Source organism: Xiphophorus couchianus, chromosome 17 (assembly GCF_001444195.1).
Source record: "Xiphophorus couchianus chromosome 17, X_couchianus-1.0, whole genome shotgun sequence".
In the NCBI taxonomy this organism is placed as follows: Eukaryota; Metazoa; Chordata; class Actinopteri; order Cyprinodontiformes; family Poeciliidae; genus Xiphophorus; species Xiphophorus couchianus.
In genome coordinates this window covers 9,017,163-9,032,040 of record NC_040244.1, presented here as the reverse complement: position 1 = coordinate 9,032,040, position 14,878 = coordinate 9,017,163, and the positions used below count along the sequence as shown (strand labels likewise).

Sequence of the window (14,878 nt, the reverse complement as noted above, 5' to 3'; positions counted from 1 at the left end):
CCTATCGCCACCCGGAGGACACGTTGTGGACATTTAATCATCGGTTAGTAATACGGCCATCTCAGTGCTCTGCCTCTGGGGCACATTAGCAATTCGATGGCAAATATTAATCACAGTCAATTACAGAACATGTCATCATCAACAGGGAGAAGCAGTTATTTTACCAGCAGTTCTCGGGTTGAAATTAATCATCGGTTGATATAAAATATCTGAAAAAAAGGTCACAGATAACCGTCTGTGTTTAATGGATGTTTGACCTGCTAGGATGTAGCACACATAAAGAGTTTTTGGCTAGCTAAATCAGAGGCTAATGGCTTATTAGTTGTAGTTTCCCAAGCTGATTTAAGGAATGTGATAAGCAAAAGATGAAGTAAAGATGCTATTTGCAGTCGCAGAAGCTCCAGAGGGAAGCAAGGGTGGCTGAGTCACAAGAAAATCACTGATCCATCATCTAATTTGTCTTCTTGTGCTCTGAGATCATAGGGACATGATGCATTGTTTGTATTGATAAAAAAAAATCCAACAAGGAAAGGCAACATGGCATTAACTCCCAACGAGAGGACCGAAAACAAAGAACTGCGAGAACAAATAAGCCGTCTTCCTGCGGAAGCAGCATGATGATTCATTCGGGTTAATACACCAGCCGTCAGAGCAGCAGTTGATGCTCAACTCAAAATAAATACTACACTGATCCAAACAGAACGTAATAAAAGGGCAAAAACAACAAAGGAGGTTCATACAGAGAGCTTTGTTAGAGCTGGCTCTCAGAAAACCTTCAGGTCTGTTGGAGAAAATACAAATTTTCATGTATTTTATTGGGATTTTTATTTGAACAGACCAGTGTAAAGAAGCAAATGATTTCAAAATAGAAGTAGACGTGCTACAATAAATCAATTAATTGCATAATAAATTTAAACAAACTCAGTAATATCTATTTTAATGATTTATTAAATCATTTTTTCTCTTTCTTTCTTTCTTTCTCAGTTTCTTTCTTTCTCTTTCTCTTTTTACACCAAAAAACTGGATGACAAAAGTCTTGAAAAAGCTTTGGTCTCAAATAAACTCTCTTTTTTAACGAATAGTTTTGTTTATAGAGACTTCAATCATTTTATTTGTTATTTGTTTAATTTCTTTTGGGTCTTTAAAATGTCTTCCAGTTCCAGTGTTAAATGTTCATTAGAATTTAAATTTTATTTATCCTTAAGAATGTGTTCTTGCATTATTATTATGCAATTCATTACTTAAAGACGGTCTCAAATAACAATATTATCGTTTATGGCAATGACTTCTGTGGACAATTTATCATCCAGCAAAATTTGTCATGGTGACAGGCCTAAATGGAAAATAAATTATAAGCGGTTTTCACTTTGTAGGAACAGATTTGGATGGTGAAACTCTTTGGTTTCTAGATATTTTTTGACTGAAATTTTTGACTATTCCTCTGTGTTTAATCTGTAAACAGAAGTTCAGAAGCCATACCATTGCAGTTCTGGTGTCCCGTGTCATAACGCTGCCACTACCATCTTTTCTTGTGGAGTTGGTATATTCTTATTTTCTGGCACAAACTGTTTGTCACTGATAAAAATACTCAAAGGTCTTGTTTATTTTGTCATTACTTCATCTCTGCAACTCTCTCTAAAGCCGGCCTGCCAGTTTCCAATCTAAAAAAAATCTAAAAAATGTCTCATTTTTGGACCAGAACGACAATAATCATTGCTTCTCTTTGGTTTAGATTTAATCCAAACACAAAAATTCCTCCAAAAACAACAGCAGGTTATCTGGAGCACTTGCAAAGAACACTTGAAGTCAGCAGCAGCGTAACACCATCTGTTTAATCACAATGGGAGACAGCAGGGTAATTAAATATTTCGCTGTGAATCATGAGTCACCAACATGTTTTCTACCACATATGTGTTCACTATTGGAGTCAGCAAGCATCAAACCTCTCATCTGGTTATTTTTCCTCTGTTCTGAAACAAATTCTGAATGAAACAAGCAATTGGAGTCCTGTGATGCAAGATATGGCAAAATACTGTGAAATGTCTTTTTGGGAAAGTTTATTTCTGGATCAAAGCAGAGATCATCACAGCTCCTCCTTTTTCATCATTAGCTCCAGTCTGCTGCAGCAGAAACGACACCAAAGCACCAGAAAAGCCAAAATCACCAGAAAAACAGATGTGATGTTTTATCAGAAACCTACAGGGGACGAAGTGGGACTGCATCAGTGCGCAGTAAATGACTTTTTTTTTTAGTATCCACTGTGTCAAATGAGCTGAGATGTTATGTTTCATCGTAACCATTTTAAAAAGCGCCATAAATCCTTAAAGCCCTGGAAAACATGAAAAGCAAATTTGGTTTGTGCAGCAACAGCTGCTCAAAAGGAGAGTAAACAAACTCTGACACGAATAAACAGCCACAACTAAACACTCTCAGCTACTGTCTTATTGCATATAGCTTAGCATGTTAGCTTTCAAACACTTGCAAATTAAGCAAAGTCAGAAGAATATAACAGCTAATATACTTATCAACATGTTTGATGTTTAACTGAACTTGTTACCAAGCTAGAGCAGAATCTGAATGCAAAATAACAGGAAATTCAAGGTTTCCCCCAGAAAACCTTCTATGCCCGGTGCTAGGGCAGTCATTCATCCAGCGGCTCGTCGTGTCTTTGAGTTAAAAATCTTTTAAAGTTGGCAGGAAATGAGAAAATATAGCTTGACAATTATGAGTTATTGAAATAATTCAAGATTAATACCTGAACACCAACTTTAAAGTCCTAAAAAATTTAAACATTTTAAAAAGACTTTAAAAAAAATCAATGCTAAGCCTGGTGGGGGCACAAGTAAAGCCTGGTGGCCCGCCAGGCTTATAATACCCTGGGGGAATCCTGAGTAAATGTAGCAGCTATTTACAGCCTCACATGTACCTTAAAGTACTACTACTAATCGCTAGATGACATAATCAGCTAATTTGCATATTTGATTATGTTAGATCTGGGCATTTGAAGAAAGGAATATAAACTTTGGCAAGAGAAAAGGTGATTAAAAATAATCTAAATACATTTAGAGCTAGAAAAGGAACTTTACTAAATAATTTAACAATATAAATTTAGAAATGCCTGAATCTACTCTGCGTAAATCAGACTCTGTAAGAATCAAATGCAGGAACTTATTTTTAGTTAAAAACAACATAAAAAAATATATTTAAATTATATTTGCATCCTTTGTAATTCAGAGCGGGATCCCCGGCCAATTTCCACCAACTGGACTTCCAATGTTTCAATGGTTCCTCAGCTGCTTTTCCAGGGAAAACAAGATGTTGGATTTGTTCTATGAAAATCTCAGGGATGTTTATACATTCGTTCCAAGACCTCCTCTTGGCAAAGCGGATCAAAATGGGGTTTTTTCTCTGCTCTCGTTCTGAGGAAACCTGTGAGAAAACGGTCAAAGGATTTCTGCAGGGTTGTTTTGAGGCTACAGACTGGGATGGACTTCACTAGACACATGGACAGAACGTTAAAGGTGAACTATTATGTTTCCTTGAAAAGATTAGGATAGGTCTATGGGCGATACAAAACATAATCATTACATTTTTTGAACAAAATCATTCTTAGATGATGACATTTTACTCTGCTGAGTCCTGTCTACTTTGAGCTCCTTTAAAGACGAGCTGCTGTAGGGTCTCTTTCTCTCTGCTGGTCACAGCCCCCAACTCAACGTTTACACTTTCACGTGAAAATAGCTGCAAACAGATGCGCAGTTATACAACCATCCATCTTTGAAAAGCATAAGTGGAGCCTCCTGCATAAACAACAGCAAGTGGTTTCTGGATGGTAAAGTCAACAACAAAATGTATGTCTTTTCCAGCAGCCATTGTACAGTGCATACAGTGGGAAAACCAGCTGACCAAATGTGCTGGAGCTACACTTGGGTTGCTAGGTAACGGGTTGGGCTTCGCTGACTGCATGTTGGTTTTTTTTAAAGCAATTGGGTTGCTTTAGGGGGCAACAGAAACCCAGAAGGAAGAACAAAATGTGAATTTTCCTTAATACGCCGCCGTTAATGCCATGATTGAGCGTGAAAGTAATTATCTAAACTCATGTGTGGACAACACCATCCTTACTGAACACGAAGACATTTCCTGAGTTACAAACCCCAGAGGTTTCACAGAGAGAGACAATGAATTAGCGACAATAAAAGCCGATTACCTCCACAAGGGAGTAAAATACTTCATGAAGGTGTGATAATTGGCAAATCAGACCAGTTACACAGTGAAAAGAAAGCAAACCCAAAATACGCAAAACAAGGAGCAAGCAAGAAAAGCAGATAAATGGATTTATTGTTTTATTACTCTAAAACCGCTATTAGCCTCCTGCCTCCATTTTAAAACGCTATTAGTGAGCCTGCATTAGCTGCAGCCGTCTATCTTTCTGGAACAGAGTGCAAAGTGAGTGTTAAACACAGATAAATTCACTCTGTCCCTCACTTGTTGGAGTCAATGAAAGAGACAATGATGAGTATGCTCTTTTGTCACTTGACAGAAGTCAATAATTGCTAATGAAAAACATAGATTGTTGAGTGTTTACTTTCTCCAGAGAGCTGCTTTACACACAAAAAAGCCTAGTTTCACAAATCAAAGTCTAGCATTTCAAATATACACATCACTCCTGAAGCTCAAACTTAAAGCTGTTTACATATTTGAGGACAAATTGTTTTAAGACAAATCATCATGGTCACATGATTAAATTTGGGTTTGATACTTTGCAATCATTCATATTACATTTAATTGTTTTCCTGCTTTGATTGTTTTCTCTCTACAATTTGGACAATTTATGAAGTGATTTCATAGGTCAGTGCTGCCACATTGTCTTCTCATGTGAACAACAAACTGCATCAATCCTGAATATTAACTCACTGCCCCTCTATTACACATAAACTCTTAAATTTGTCTGGAGAAAAAAAATGCTCATTTAAACATCTCAATTGCAAAGGTTTGCTTGGACGTAATTAGGCAATCATATAATCAAATCACTGCTGTTGTCTATTATTTAAATTATATGTTGACAAAGAATCAACAAGATACATGAAATATTCCTCAGAGAGTCTGGTCCATACTGACATGATAGCATCATGCAGTAGCTGCAGATTTGTCGGCTGCACATCCATGATGTGAATCTCCTGTTCCACCACATCCCAAATTTGCTCTATTGGATTGAGTTCTGGTGACTGTGGAGGCCATTTGAGTTCAGTGAACTGTTCAGGGAACCAGTCTGAGATGATTGGCACTTTATGACATGGTGCGTTATCCTGCTGGAAGCAGCCATCAGAAGATGGACACACTGTGGTCATAAAGGGATGGACCTGGTCAGCAGCAACACTCAGGCAGGCTGTGGTGTTGACACGATGCTCAATTGGTACCAATGGGCCCAAAGTGTGCCAGGAAAATAATCCACACACCATTCCACCACCATCAGGCTGAGAATGTGATACAAGGCAGGATGGATCCAAGCTGTCATATTGTTGACACCAAAGTCTGACCCGACCGTCCGAATGTGGCAGCAGAAACCGAGACTCATCAGACCGAGCAACGTTTATCCAATTTTCTTTTGAGCCTGTGCGGATTGTCGCCTCAGTTTTCTGTCCTTATGTGACAGGAGCGGCATCCGGTGTGGTCTTCTGCTGCTGTAGCCCATCCGCCTCAAGGTTCAACGTGTTGTGCGGTCAGAGATGCTCTTCTGCATACCTTGGTTGCAACGAGTGGTTATTTGAGTTACTGTTGTGGTTCTATCAGCTCCAACCAGCCTGGTCATTCTCCTTTGACCTCTGGCATCAACAAGGCCCACAGAACTGCCGCTCACTGGATATTTTCTCTTTTTTGGATCATTCTCTGTAAACCCTACAGATGGTTGTGTATGACAATCCCAGAAGGTCAGCAGTTTCTGAAATACTCAGCCCAACAACCATTCAAAGTCACTTAAATCCCCTTTCTTCATCGTTCTGATGCTCAGTTTGAACTGCAGCAGATCGTCTTGGTCGTGTCTACAGGCCTAAATGCATTGATCTGCTGCCATGTGATTGGCTGATTCCACATTTGTGTTAAAGAGCTGTTTGACAGGTGTACCTAATGTTGCTGGGATCAGGTACAGATGACATCTCTCACACTAACAAAGTGGCCGGTGAGTGTATTCAGCAAGTTAAATTGACTTTCTAACATACATCTTAATCTACATTCACATCGTTTCCAATAATACCATTTGTGTGGGGCATTAAAAAGATGCATATTATATGGGTCTAAAATGAAGAAATAAAGAGGATTTGTATGACATAAAGTCCTGTCACATCTTTCTCTTCTTACAGCGTTGTAACAAATCACAATACTAAAGCATGAAAAGCGTATCATGGTAATAAAAGGTGGAGGGAACATTATGATGTTGGAAAATAAACAGAGCATTGATTAAATCTGGGAGTATCGACATCTCTTTATGATATCATGTTTTTCTAGTATTATGCTGCCATCTTTAGCACAAAAAGAAAGAACCAGCTTGATTTGTGACAGGTACACTGACACAATTTGTTTCCATTTCTATGGTGTAATCTATCAAAGATATCAAGATAACACAGTCTGACAGAAAGAAAATAGAATTTCAGAGCTAGGAGCTGAAAAGTTGGAACAGGGTTAGTAAATATTTAACTAAAGGACGATGCATCTAAAGTTCTGACTCAGGTTTAGATGGATGTTATATCCTTGTTTCTAAAGTACTGACCTCTATAATATAATATTTCAGACATAACAGTTCTTTTTACTTGGTTAAGTTTACAATAAATATCAGAAAAGGAAAGAAATATGACATGATGATGAATATTTCAGATTATACTGGGATTTTCTTGCACTAGAAGGAGAAAATGCCAAGGGAGTAAGAGTTGTTTTGATGAAAAAAGCCTTGAAGATGTCAAAGGTCAGAGAAGAATGGGCATGGAAGTTCAAGAAAGGCGACAGCAGCTGAAATAACCACTAGTTAAAACCAATGTAAGTGGGATACTGTCTCCAACTTTAAAGTAAATGGGTTTCAGCAGCAGGAGGCCAAGCCTGTTGTTGCTCCTTTCAGGTAAGAGAAACATTGGTTCAATAAAACTAAACAATAACTGATTGGAAAAACATTGACTGGCCTGAATAGTCTGGATTTCAGCTGAAGCATTCACATGGTTGTGTCTGGATTAGGTGTAAACATGAAATATGAATCCATGTTGCCATAAATCAACAGGTCAGACTGCCGGAGGAGGAGATCTGTACCAACCTTACTGAATATTATTGTTAACAATTTCCATCTTTATGATCACAGTACAGCCATAGTGATGGTTTCTTCCATTAAGATAAAGAAGTTTGGGAATCTGAAACACCTTGGCGCAATGTTACTTTACTCACTATTTGCTAGCAGTTGCAAAACAGCCAATTCAGAAGCAGCATTCATTTTCCTTGATGTTGATTAGCTGAACCTCCAAGTATAGAGACGAGGAAGACGTTAGCTTCTGCAGTAATGCGAAGTCTGTTTCTAAAGTGCTTATTACTGTATATCAGTCCTGGATTGGCTAATTGGGAGTTTTCCCGGTGGGTCATTCAGACATTTGGGCAAAAGGGCCGGTTTTCTCTCTCTTTTCTTTTTTATCTGGTTTGCTATCGCCATCTCTAGGCCATGTTTGGCAGGTCTTTTTTTGCATAAAATAGGCTTCATCTGACTATCTGTAATTAAATTCCAAAAACTTCAGGGCTCAAAATGATTCAGTTTGACTGACATTGTTATTTCAAACAAACTGCGTGATGCCATCATATCAATACAGATTAAAGTCTCTAAGAACAGCATCTGGAAGCAGGATGAATCCAAGCTATGAAGATTTCAAGAAGTTCTGAAGGAAAAACCCAACCCTATATTAGCTTTACCTAAAAGGATCAGTGAGCCTACTAACACACTAATTTTTTTCTTTCTCAAGTTAAAAGAATACTAATAAGAATCAGGAAATGCTAACCCACCACCCTAATAATAACTCCAATGAGATTTAATTACTGCAAAATACAAGATAAGACTTTGTTTGATTTGGTTTGGATGGATGAGTGTGAACCAGACTTGGACTGCGAGGTGGAGTTGTGTTGTCAGTGTACCTTTGCTGTCTCTCTAAAGGTTTCGGTAGACAGAGAGAAAAAATGGCATTCGCCCGGAGTTAAAGCTCAGTGAACGTTTCTTTTTAGAAAATATTAACTCTAAGTTGGTGTGACACATATTGGAGAATGGCACGGCAGACTGGTAGGAGGGCAGAGAAGGCTACGCAAAGTGAAGTGAAATGACAGGCGGCCCCCCACAAAAGATTGAGCTGTCCATTATGAAGAGACTGAAAAAGACTCAAGGGTGGTTTTATCATCACCAGCTAAAGTGCTGCAGTGGGCACAGTGCCTGTTTTTAAACTTAAAAGCCCCCAAATCACAGAGACGCAGCCTCATCACACCCTGTTTCATGTTGTTTACTAAGTGCATTATGGTTTCTATGAGCTTTTAACAACTTAACAGAGATGTACTGACTCATTTTGTTTTTCTCTCCCCTCCCCCATCGTTCTAACCTCACCTGGGCAGAGAAATGGGTCAGACTGTGAAAGATTAGGAATGATGATGTATAGCAAATGGGGAAAAAGTATTTTAACTCTAATAAAATGAAAAATGATTCAACCTCTGATGGACTGGAGATGAAATGTGACACCCCCTCCTGTGTGCAAAACTATCCCATTATCCCATCTTCACACAGTGAGAGAGGGATAATGGAGCAGAGAGGATGGGAAGATGTCTGAGTCGCAGCAATAAAAAGCTGAGATGTTAATAAAATTTTGCAGAAATGCTGCAAAAGTAAATCTTAGTTATACTTTTTGTATTCAAGGCCCTGAAGCTTGGGTACGGGTATAAATTTCAAAGATAATCTTCCTGCAAATCTTGAATTTTTTAACATCTACGTTGTCAAGCTGAGGCACAAAAGAAGGATTTCTTAAAAAGTCAAAACACTGAGCTAAATATAAAACAAAAACAGATGGAGCTCTATTTTTGTTTTTGGATACCTGCAATTTTCTACGTTTTTTTCACCAGTTTCATCTGTTCGATTAGCGTCATTATTCTCATACACTGCAGACCTTCTTATTTCAGACATGCTGATGCAAATCCACTAATAAAGTCAAGCAGAACCAAACCATGTTTTTTTTGTGTCAAGTCACATGAAGTGCAGAACTGATCAAAGACGAGAAGAAAAATATTTCAGGTCACATCCACACCACATATGTACATCGGTAATCAAATAATCTAAACCCAGCTTGTAGTAAAAACCTGAGAGTTTGGATGGATGTTGCTTATTTAAACCAGTTAAAAACTAGTTTTTCAGAGTAATTTGCTTCAGTTTACTTGTGTTGTTGCACGTTTGGTGTAAATTAACGCAAAATAAACGTGCAGGATTTGTTTTACCCGCGTTGTTAATGCATTTGGCAAAAAACGGTTTAGATAAAGTTGCTATAAGCTGTAATTCCACCTTGACATTTCAAAATTTGATCAAAACAAGAATAGTTTATTTAGCATATTAAAGATTAAAAACTCTAACAGTGCAGTAGCTAGGCCTGCCACAATAACTAATGTTGCTGGACAATAAATTGTTCCAGAACTTATTGCGATAAATGATAATGTTGTTTTGAGACCATTTTCAAGTAAAATAATGGTAATGGCATCATAATAATGCAAGAACATATTCTTTCAGGTAAATCAATAAACTTTAAAATCTAATGAACATTTACACACTGGAACTGGAAGACATTTAAAATATTAAAAATAAATTTAAAAAACTACAGAAACAACAAAAATAAATAAATTATGAAGTTTCTGTAAACAAAATTATCTTTCAAAAAAAGGGGATAGTTGAGACCAACGAACCACACAGAATACTCATTCAGGTTTTGGTAAAAAGAGAGGGAAAAGAGAAAAACACTAAGTAAAGCAAATGAAAATGATTTATTTTCTTTTAATTTATTGTGAAATTAATTGATTTATTGTTTATTGCAACCCATTTTCTGCATTTCTCACAATCAAAGCCACTGGTTTTTCTACGTTTGTGCTTTTACGGGTGAATCTAGCTAAAAAAATATCAAGAAACCAGAAGTATGAGGTGAAATAATGATAATAGAGTCTTAGCAACATTGCACAGCATTAAAAATAATTTCTGTGAAGCAGGAACTGCAGCAACAGGAGAGCCTCATTAATAAAGGCTCTCCTGGACTGTATTAATATATCATTTTTTGACAGAAACCTGAGTGTATCTGAAAGGTTCAATGTTCCAGTTGGTCACAATATGTCAGTTCAACACGTCTGGATCGTTTATGCCACACAGAGCATGGCACGTAGCTGAAAAGAAAGCAAAAATGTCCTGAAAGAATAGCTCAGATGCCAGCATCTTTATGCCTCGCTCTGACAAAAACAGTAAAAATATAAGTATAAGATCAGAGGAGATATAATGTTGGCCTCAGAGATAAAACACTTAGCTTTCCCACTTCTAAGGGAATCAAATTATGGACATAGTGATGAATGCTCTTCTTCAACAGCCTCTTCTATTATCCGTTAATTACCAAACAAGTCGAGCGTGAAATTGCCCCGGCAATCAGCTCTGTGAGACTGCTGTACTTTTAAGCCGCCCTGTTTATAGTTCAGATTTTGAGCTAATAAGTTAGAAACAATTTTGGTTAAAACAATTCAGCTTTCCGAGTTTCTGATGATCAAACACCTGCTCCCTGCTGCTGACTTGTTCCAGGCCTTTTCTGCCACTCTGCAGCTGGTTCACGCTTTCACAAACGGTTCCTTATTATGAGCAATTATTCTGGATAATTACTGTAAATCAGAGCGCAACTGGATCCAACTTTTATCAAGCATCAAAATGTTTTCATTCTGGATCATTTCTGAGAAATCGTGGTCAGATTCTTTCTCTCCTTGCAGTTTCACACGTACACTTTAGACCTGAGCAGTTTTCTAACAACAGGAAACTTACTCTATGATTCACACAAACTTACTCTATGACTCACACACAGGCACACTCTGCAGTTTTCACAAATGTGCTTCTCAAAGCTCCCGATCCATCTTATTTTTTAGTTGTTCACAAATATCTTGCACAGCGTCTAAATCACAAAGCGAATAACATTTACCTGAGTGAAGTTGCCCCCCCACCTTCTTCAAATCAGACAAAAATGGTGTCAAACATTTGTGCAGCAAACATTTTTAAAGATAATAAGAAATGTTTCTAGAGGTCATGAAAGGTCAGCCAGCCCCTCCCCATTTTCTTCAGACCAGATAAAAGTTTTGTCAATCAACTTGACTACATTTGTGCTGGATTGTGCGGCAATTTTTTTTTTGCTTGTGCTGCTTTGGCTTTGAAAATATTAATGAAGTTTTATTAACGATTCTGTAAAAGTGTGGGCTGTTGAGTTTTTGACCTTTAAACTTTTATTAATATCTTCAAAGCCAAAGCGGCACAAACATACAATTTTGCTGCACAAACGTAGCCAAGTTTATTTGACACCAATTTTGTCTGATTTGAAAAAGGTGGGGGGGCTGGTTGACCTTTTATGACCTCTGGAAACATTTCTTAAAATCTTTAAAATGATAGCGGCACAAACAAAAATTTTACGTTTGACACCATTTTTGTCTAATTTTAAGAAGCTGGGTGGCCAACTTCACTCAGGTTTTTACAACAACTCCTGCAGTTACCGAAAGAAAAGAAATCACAAAAATGAAAAGAATAAAAAAGAAGAGAAAAAATATCTTATAGTTCCTGCATAATCTCAAATTAAATGACAAAAAAAACCAGCCTTAGACATGATCACCTTTATTCAGGGATGAGAAAATATCAGATTGGGAACTAATTGTTCTGGTGTGCCACAATTATTAGCAGAATAACAAACAATTTCTATTATAAATAGGTAACAAGCATTTTTGTCATTTATATTTTACTTTAATATTCCCACTAGAAAAAGGTTGAATAGTTGTCATAGTATAAGCAAAATAAGAACAATAGCTGCTAAAAAAGAATGCTGACATATAATAACCTCCTTATATAATCACATAGCATCTATGGGATTTCACCTGAACTTTTATTGAACTGCTTTTGTGGAGGAGTCAGTCTGAAGCTACATTAAATCAGACAAAAAGCAGAAGACTTTGCAGATTTAGGTTGGAGGTTCTCATTTTTAAAGGGAGGAAATGTAGCAATATTGGTTTGTATAAGGAAGTTCAAGAAGTTTCGACACAGATTAAAGATGCATCAGTTAGAAAATTTTAATCGGCACATCTTTTAGAACATTGCTTTTTTTTTTTTTTTAGTAAATTAACAAGTAGATTTGGAGGAAGCAAGGAATATTCATAATAAATAATTATTAGGTGAGTCTTAATGATGTCTTTAAATCATTGGACGTGCATCCTCAGGCCGTTTGAATAATAAGTTAACATTAGGCTGCTTGTTTAAATTATTTAAGAGTACAGGAAGATCCTGACTGTTCCCTCCTCATTTGGAGCTGTAACTTTGATACTCGTGTTTTGATTATGCAAACAAAAACAAAACTGTAAAGTTGGTCTATTTAAAGCAACCTGGCATCTCTTCCTTTGTGCTTTTTATGAGCAAAAGAAAAAAGAAGGCCATGTTATATTTTGCCAGACGGTGACCCTTTTTTATCCATCCTGTGTTTGAAGAGGAGGACACATTTCACCATTAAATAGGCACCACACTATTTTATATCTGTCTGAGAGATGTAATAACAGCAAGTATTTATTTATCCACAGTGCTCTGGGAGGAAAATTGCCATCTTATATCTCATCTTTGCTGCTCTGGACCATATTTCACCTGCGACAGGGGAAGTCTGATGGTTCAGGAACTCCATACCAGGAATGAATTATGTATCACTGCAGTTTATCTGAGCAGGCACACTATTTTTTTATAGCAAAATTGACTAAGCATAACACCTTTAGACTGCCTTCAAATCGCCTTCGCCTTTTTTAAGTTGTAGTTTTTCCCAAATGCCTATAAATTGCTGTTAATAATATTAATTTTTTAGTGTTTTTAAACGAGTTGGATTCTTTTATTTGTTTTTTTTGCTAAATGAATATCGCTATTGTGTTGCAAGATCTAACTTTTTGCAAAAAAAATTGAATTTTGATTTAAAGTACAGTTTGAAAATAACCTTTAAGCAGATATTAATCATACTTTTCATTTCATTTCCGTTATTGGTCGGACGGGATATTCTAATCTTCTAATAAATTAAATTATTTTTGGTAATAAGTATTTGTAAACATCAGTCTTGGCGTAATTAATCTGTATGATTTGTTTACTTATGGTCCGCCTGCATGTTATTGTTTATATCCGGAAATTTTGCGCATGCGCACAACGCTGGAGGGCAATAAGACGATTCGCGCTGCTGCGGTGGAAAAGTTCCGTTAAGTAAATAAAATCTGGAGATGCAGGCATTATTAATTCAGCGCATTGCGCCTCAGCAAAGTGTGAAATAACGCAGGAAAGAACAACTCAAAACCACTTATTTATTTCTCTCTCCGTACGCTATGTACGCAGACTCGTTGCCGTAGCAACGGACAACAGCGCCACAATACGTTTCAGGATACAACGCCCAAAACCCCCCAAAACATTTCTCAGAACATTCAGTCCGTCACAGAGGCATGCTTTTAGGCTTAATGTGCATCTGTCGATTATTAATAACTGATAGCAGTGGTAGATTAGCTACCGCCGCTAATAGCTAAGCTAACAGTACCTTAGTTGATTAGCTAATTTAAACACCTGTCAAATTAGCGCAACTGAACTAATTCCCTCTCCCTCGCTATTTTTCTTAATTAAGACTTTTTTACTCACCTTGTTATCTAGTTGTCACAGTGTAGCAAAGCAACGTCCCTTTTTATATCGACAGCTTAACAGCTAAATCCAATGGTATTCTTCTTCTTCTTCTTTAGATTTTAACGGCAGCTTGCATCCATTATTGTTGAACTACTGCGATCTGCTGGATCCTTATACTTATTCCTCAAATTCTCCCACTGAGCCCAGTGTTTTGTAAAAAAATTAAATATCTATAACTGAGCAACCACATTCTCAAATTTCTCCAATAGTATTCATTGTTGTGAAGCAGCTTTTTTCCTCCAGCAGGGAGATGTGTGACGTCACGCTGCAAGGGGTTAAAGTTGAATAGATGCGACTATTTGAATAAATGTCTCACTGTGTCTATGTGGAGAAGTATCAGCTTTGGTAAATTTTTTCCTCTCTTTTGCAAAAAGGCAGATGGAGGAACATGTTGGAAGTAGGACTCCTGATGCAGTCATAATGTACACTTGCTAAGCAGATGCACACTCGTGTTACTCAGTGATTCGTTAACTGAAGATCAATCTGTTCACAAAATGGCAACATGAGGAGAAAATCTTGCCACAGAAGCCACTCAGATCCACTAAACTTACACTTGGAAGCAGTTTGTGTTCGCTGGCTCGTGTGAATGTTTAACTCAGGCAGAGGAAAGCCCAAAGTCTCTACAGGAACAGTGATACTGATAATAAACTGGATTTCTAATTTACAGCATCTAAAAAGTCTTATTAATTTCACCAGGCATATTTTTTTCCAATTGGGCGTGCCGTGGTGGCGTAGGGGATAGCGCAACCCATATTTGGAGGCCTTGAGTCCGCGGGTTCAACCCCCGGCCATGTCTTCCCTCCTGTCAGCCTACTTTCATATAAATGACACTTGAGCCCACAAAAAAAACCCTGGAGGGGTAAAAATATATATATATATTTCTTTGCAATTATTCTAAAATTGGATTAATATCCCAAATAT

The 14,878-nt window shown here is 37.3% G+C and overlaps 1 protein-coding gene across 3 annotated transcripts in view; it reads right to left on the bottom strand.

Annotated features, from left to right (window-relative positions):
* LOC114160812 (ankyrin repeat and BTB/POZ domain-containing protein BTBD11-A) overlaps window positions 1-14,878 on the bottom strand; it is a 173,886-nt gene that overhangs the window by 33,846 nt on the left and 125,162 nt on the right. Inside the window, exon 1 of one of the 3 annotated variants that reach the window (XM_028043633.1) lies at window positions 13,916-14,138. The exons of the other annotated variants lie outside the window; for them this stretch is intronic. The gene's annotated coding sequence lies outside the window, so the exon portion shown is untranslated. Of the gene's footprint in view, window positions 1-13,915; window positions 14,139-14,878 lie in introns of those variants that run through there. 3 annotated transcript variants of the gene reach the window in all.